This window comes from Phyllopteryx taeniolatus, unplaced genomic scaffold (assembly GCF_024500385.1).
Source record: "Phyllopteryx taeniolatus isolate TA_2022b unplaced genomic scaffold, UOR_Ptae_1.2 contig_24, whole genome shotgun sequence".
In the NCBI taxonomy this organism is placed as follows: domain Eukaryota; kingdom Metazoa; phylum Chordata; class Actinopteri; order Syngnathiformes; family Syngnathidae; genus Phyllopteryx; species Phyllopteryx taeniolatus.
In genome coordinates, this window is record NW_026903162.1 from 87462 (window position 1) to 94159 (window position 6698).

Sequence of the window (6698 nt, forward strand, 5' to 3'; positions counted from 1 at the left end):
CCTGGAAGCGAGGCAGTTTGCTGGTCCTGCTAACAGATAGCACGTTAGCAACAGTTTGAGTCATGTAGTGGTTGTTATGTTTGCCAAACGCGTAAGGTCCCTGTTTGGAAAACGAGGATGATGGGCTTTTTTGTTTTCCCGAAAAGAAGAGCGCCACCAAAAGCAAAAGGTAAAGACCAAATGAAACCAACTCCCCGTCGGGGAATTGAAGCCCAGTCTTCCACGTGACAGGCAGAGATACTGTCCACTATACTAACGAGGAGTCTTTTACCTTACCTTCACCTGGTGTCAAGCACACAATGCACCTGAACGCATCGGTCATGCCAGCTCTCGAGGCAGTTGGCTGGTTCTGCTGACAGATAGCATGAGCGTAACAGTTTCAGTCGTGCAGTTGTTGTTATGTTCACCGAAGACGCGTAAGGTCCCTCTTTGGAAACGAGGCTGATGGGCTTTTTTGTTTTCCCGCAAAGAAGAGCCCCACCAAAAGCTCAAGACCACATGATTCCCCGTTGGGGAATCAAACCCCGGTTTTCCGCTTGACTGGCGAAGATACTGTCCACTATACTAATGAGGAGTCTTTTGCCCAACAGTCACTGACTGTCGAGCACACCTCAATGCACCTGAACGCCAATGCCAGCAAGCGATGCGGTTTGCTGGTCCTGCTAACAGATATCACGAGAGGAACAGTTATAGTCGTTATTTTGTTTGCCAAACGCGTCATGTCCGTGTTTGGAAACGAGGCTGATGGGCTTTTATGTTTTCCCGCAAAGAAGAGCCCCACAAAATCCTGAAGACCACATGAACTCACCTCCACGTAGGGGAATCGAACCCGGGTTTTCCGCGTGACAGGCGGAGATACTGTCCACTGTACTACCGATGAGTCTTGTAGCTTGTATTCACTGGTTGTCGAGCACACGTCAACGCACCTGAACGCATCGGCAATTCCAGGAAGCGAGGCAGTTTGCTGGTCCTGCTAACAGATAGCACGTGAGCAACAGTTTGAGTCATGTCGTGGTTGTTATGTTCGCCAAACGCGTAAAGTCCCTGTTTGGAAACGAGGATGATGGGCTTTTTTGTTTTCCCGAAAAGAAGAGCCCCACCAAAAGCTAAAGACCACATTAAATCAAATCCCCGTCAGCGAATCGAACACCACTCTTCCGTATGACAGGCGGCGATACTGTCCACTATAGTAACGAGGAGTCTTTTACCTTACCTTCACCTAGTGTCAAGCACACAATGCACCTGAACGCATCGGTAATGCCAGCTCGCGAGGCAGTTGGCTGGTTCCGCTGACAGATAGCATGAGCGTAACATTTTCAGTCGTGCAGTGGTTGTTATGTTTTCCGAACACGCGTAAGGTCCCTCTTTGGAAACGAGGCTGATGGGCTTTTTTGTTTTCCCGCAAAGAAGAGCCCCACCAAAAGCTAAAGACCACATGAACTCAAGTCCCTGTCGGGAAATCAAACCCCGGTTTTCCGCTTGACTGGCGAAGATACTGTCCACTATACTAATGAAGAGTCTTTTGCCCAACAGTCACTGACTGTCGAGCACACCTCAATGCACCTGAACACCAATGCCAGCTCGCGATGCGGTTTGCTGGTCCTGCTAACAGATAGCACGAGAGGAACAGTTTCAGTCGTGCAGTGGTTGTTATGTTCGCCAAACACGCATAAGGTCCCTGTCTGGAATCCAGGCTGATGGACTTTTTTGTTTCCCCACAAAGAAGACCCCCATGTAAAGCTGCGGGCCACATGAAGTCAACTCCTCTTCGTGTAATCAAACCCACATGACAGGCGGAGATACTCTCCACTATACTAATGAGGAGTCTTTTGCCCACTTCATTTCACCGGAATGCATCAGCAATGCCAGCTAGCGACTAGTCTCTGTGGCCTGACTTTGTTATTTGCACTTTAAGCAATTCAGGGATACATATTATTTGATATGTGACCAAATGGATGGACATTAGAAGTGACGGTTGTTGCAGTCTACCTGTATTATCTATCCATCCATCCATTTTCTGAGCCGCTTCTCCTCTCTCGGGTCGCGGGCGTGCTGGAGCCTATCCCAGCTGTCATCGGGCAGGAGGCGGGGTACACCCTGAACTGGTTGCCAGCCAATCGCAGGGCACATACAAACAAACAACCATTCGCACTCACAGTCACACCTACGGGCAATTTAGAGTCTCCAATTAATGCATGTTTTTGGGATGTGGGAGGAAACCAGAGTGCCCGGAGAAAACCCACGCAGGCACGGGGAGAACATGCAAACTCCACACAGGCGGGGCTGGCGATTGAACCCTGGTCCTCAGAACTGTGAGGCTGACGCTCTAACCTGTCGGCCACCGTGCCGCGTGTTCTGAATTCAAAACTTGAAATCTCCTCATGTGGGTTGTCTTCTGTCTTGCTGCCATCACTGAAGATCTTCGTACTGAGCGGCAGGAGCCAGAGCCCCCTCACATTAGAGAGGAAGTGGAGGACAAAGAGGTCCCCCACATCGAAGAGGAAGAGGAGGAGGATATAACCAAGGTTCCGTCCACTGGTGTCCCTTTGAAGAGTGAAGATGAAGGTCAGTGAGGAGAGCAGAGGGGTGGAGCCTTCAAGCAGCTCAAGTCGACGCATGACAACAGAAGGTGATGGAGACCACTGTGGAATTGCACAACCCAAGTGGTCGTTGCAGGTGCACCAGAAGAGTTGGGTTCCAGGCGTTGCCTTGGAAACAAAAGGGTGGGCCGGGCGGGAAAACAGATGGCACCGAGAGTGACGGCCAGCTAATCAAGAAAGACACAATCAAGGTTAGAGTGACAGCTGAATGGATGGACCAATGAGGTCCGGGGCCCGTAATATGCGTATATATCATAGGGCGCAGTTTTCCATCTCACCGAGGGGTCTTGTGGTCTCAAAAGCTTGGAAAAATGGTTGCGAGAGCGCCCACTGGTGGACATCTTCAGGTTTTCCGGTGTGCACATCCCTTTCGTCAAGCTGTCATCTGGCTGCGATTTTGGTAGCGGCGACGCATCCAGGAGGATGAGAGCGTAGCACTGGGAGAATTCTCTATTGTGTTCTGGCCGCTTCAGGGGCAGGCGCACCTGTGCATAAATCTCGCGTCCAGCGTCGTCAATTAATGGCATGAAACGACTTAGCAGATCTTGTCATACTGCACAGCTCGAACTGAAAAGAGTTTGGAAAAACAGCAAACCTCAAAATCGGTTATATCCAGTATGACAAGCGTCCCGTCCAACTGACTGGGCAAGCACATAACTGACCACAATTATTACGCATTGACGTACATCATAGTAAGGATTGCAGTGTGATGCAGACACCACCTCCTCTGCAAGCCCCAATGGAGGATTGTTAGTATGCCACCAGCAGCGGCAGCAGCACTAAAGATAATTAAAAAAATATATATTTAAAAAATAAACAATTAAAAAAAATAATTAAAAAAAATAAAATTAAATTAAAAAAAGTCATTGGAGGACTTTGTACCTGCCGTAACCAAGATTTCAACCGGGGTTGCTGGGGCCACAACGCAGAGGACTAACCACTAGGGGTGTAACGACTAATTTCGGCAGCGATTCGATTCGTATCACAATTCGTGGTGGATGATTTGATTCAAGGACAATGTTTTATCGAGAACGATACGATCCAAAACCAGTATTTGGAAATAGACTCAGTAATTTTTTAAAAATGTAACCAGCAATTTAGAGTCTCCAATTAATGCATGTTTTTTGGGATGTGGGAGGAAACCCACGCAGGCACGGGGAGAACATGCAAACTCCACACAGGCGGGACTGGGGATTGCACCCGGGTCCCCAGAACTGTGAGGTTGACACTCTAACCAGTCGGCCACCGTGCCCCCATTAGTCAATTTTATATTTCATATTTTCATATTCATATTTTGCGATTTTAATTTGTTTTGACACTGTATCTACTAATATTGAGACTATACTTCCACATGTTTTGTGAAGCTCATTTGTTTGTAATATCATTTTATTGGGTTTATCCAAGTGGTTTTTATTGGGTTTATCCAAGTGGTTATATCAGCCACATATATAGGATGCATGTGTTAGTGGTATAGAAGCAGGCGTTGGTGGTATAGTGGTGAGCATAGCTGCCTTCCAAGCAGTTGACCTGGGTTCGATTCCCAGCCATCGCAAGATTTTTTGATGCAGCCCTATGGGGGGCACAAGTCAGTGCAAACTGTAGGCCGGTCCCAAGCATGGATAAATGCAGAGGGTTGCGTCAGGAAGGGCATCCGGCTTAAAGCTTTACCAAACAAATATGAGCGTTCATCCAAAGAATTCCATACTGGATCGGTCGTGGCCCGGGTTAAAAACGTCCGCCACCGGCGCCGTCAACCTGCAGGGCACCGTTGAAGTCAGCTACTGTGGGTCGAAGTCAAAGAAGAAGATGAGGTGGAAAGCGGGTTCTTCGGCAGAGAGAGAAGAGGAAAGCACAGAGCCTAGAACTGAATGTGGGGACTTTGAATGTTGGGACTATGACAGAAAATCTCGGGAGTTGGTTGACATGATGATTTGGAGAAAGGCTGATATATTGTGTGTCCAGGAGACCAGGTGGAAAAGCAGTAAGACTCAAAGTTTAGGGGCAGGGTTTAAATTATTTTACCATGGTGTAGATGGGAAGAGAAATGGAGTCGGGGTTATTTTAAAAGAAGAGTTGGCTCAGAATGTCTTGGAGGTGAAAAGAGTATCAGATCGAGTGATGAGGCTGAAACCTGAAATTGAGGGTGTTATGTATAATGTGATAAGTGGTGAAAGACCACTATGACCTATGACCGAGAGGTGAAAGAGAAATTCTGGAAGGAGCTAGACGAAGTAGTTCTGAGCATGCCAGACAGCGAGAGAGTCGTGATTGGTGCAGATTGTAATGGATATGTCGGTGAAGGAAATAGGGGTGATAAAGAAGTGATGGATAATTACGGCATCCAGGAGAGGAACTTGGAGGGACAGATGGTGGTAGACTTTGCAACAAGGATGCAGTTAACACTTTTTTCCAGAAGAGGCACGAACATCGGGTGACCTACAAGAGCGGAGGTAGAAGCACGAAGGTGGATTGCATCTTGTGCAGACGATGTAATCTGAAGGAGGTTACCAAATGTAAGGTTGTGGTAGGGGAGAGTGTGGCTAGACAGCATAGGATGACCCGCAACCCATTGCCAACTCCAACAGCAATCAGAATGAGAAAAAGTGTTTGGATTGATTTGCAGTGAAAATTGTCGTGCAACTAAATATGCAGCACAGGCCATTTGCTTTCATTTGTCTCTCTTTTCCGGATTTGTCGTCTCGTTACTTTTGTTTTTGGAAGTTACCGTTCAGGCCAGAGGGCACACGAAGAAATTCAAACATCTACCACGGTTTTGGGCTCATCCTCCGAGCGCGCAGGCCCCCGTGTCTCTCTAACCCTTCCCACCATCACCAACAGCTGCAGAAACGTGCGTACGCCAGCCATGAAGTTGGCGTCAGGCACCGCACATTTCCATGCTCATTTCACTCTTGATACATCTGAACTTTGCCGTGAAAAAGTACATGCGCCACGTTTTTGTGCAGACGTTTTCTGGGTTTGAGCAACGCCATGTTTCAGTAGGAAAGCCACACAGGTTTTTGCACATGAGGCCCCTGATGACTTGTTTCTCCTGGATGTGTAGATGGTAGTCGTGAATCTGTTCGATTTACCGTCCAAAACGTCAAATGCAGATTTTTTTTCCATTGGCTTGCTGGCTGGCAGCTCCCAAAAGTACTGTTGGGGCTGTTGGAGAACGCAAACCAGCAGTTTCCATAGTGTAGTGGTTATCACGTTTGCCTCACACGCGAAAGGTCCCTGGTTCGAAACTGGGTGGAAACAAGGCTTGTTAGTTGTTCTTTATTCTTTTGATCTGCCATGAAAAACTATGGGAGAGATTTTTGTCAAAATCTTTGGCACAAATATATCTGCAATTAACACGTGGTTTTTACACGAGGGATATCTTGCACTAGCAGCCATTTCTTCAAGCTAACGGCTAATGTTGAGTCAGTCAAGCACATAGAAACAAGCACACATAATTAAAATAAATGTAAATTAATAATAAATGTATGTACGTACACATATAATTCCCTCTGTGTCTCTAATGCGATTATTAAGCTTTTTATTTCATAATAATAATAATAATAATACAATAAACTTATGAAGCGCTTCGCAAGACACCCAAAGACGCTAATCAGATGACAATAACAGTGAGCAGGAAGCCCGGGTGGCGGGTGCTGGTCAAGACGCTGTCCACCGGGGTGGAATGCAGAAAAGTGAGATCCTCGCTGGACGTCAGGGGATGCAGAAGGATGTTCGGTAGCTGAGCTCGCACACATGTTCATGAGTCACAACCGATGCCGGGTGTTCAAGAGCTTGCCGAGACAGAGATAGGTAGGTGGTAATTTCGCTGACGGTTTTTGTTTTTTAAAATCTCCCCGCCTTTCCTAGTTTACGTGACAACAACAACGCATCGTCCTTCGGTGAATGTGTTGAGTGAACATGAACCTCAGGGATGGATCATGAACGGAATGAGGAAGCACTTGAATGAGTCTCTGAAAATGAACCGAACGATTCGGTGAACGAATCTTTTTATAGAACTGCTTTAAATGATGCAGTACACTCAAAAGAATTGCCGTGCCCATCACTATTGCATCATGAGGATGTGCGGTTGTTCACACC

At 47.1% G+C, this 6698-nt stretch overlaps 2 non-coding genes across 2 annotated transcripts; both read left to right on the forward strand.

Moving 5' to 3' along the window:
* Window positions 1-4080: 4080 nt before the first annotated feature.
* trnag-ucc (transfer RNA glycine (anticodon UCC)) lies at window positions 4081-4152 on the forward strand. Its single transcript has one exon. It is a non-coding gene; the product is annotated as a tRNA-Gly (tRNA).
* Window positions 4153-5785: 1633 nt separating this feature from the next.
* trnav-cac (transfer RNA valine (anticodon CAC)) lies at window positions 5786-5858 on the forward strand. Its single transcript has one exon. It is a non-coding gene; the product is annotated as a tRNA-Val (tRNA).
* Window positions 5859-6698: the final 840 nt, after the last annotated feature.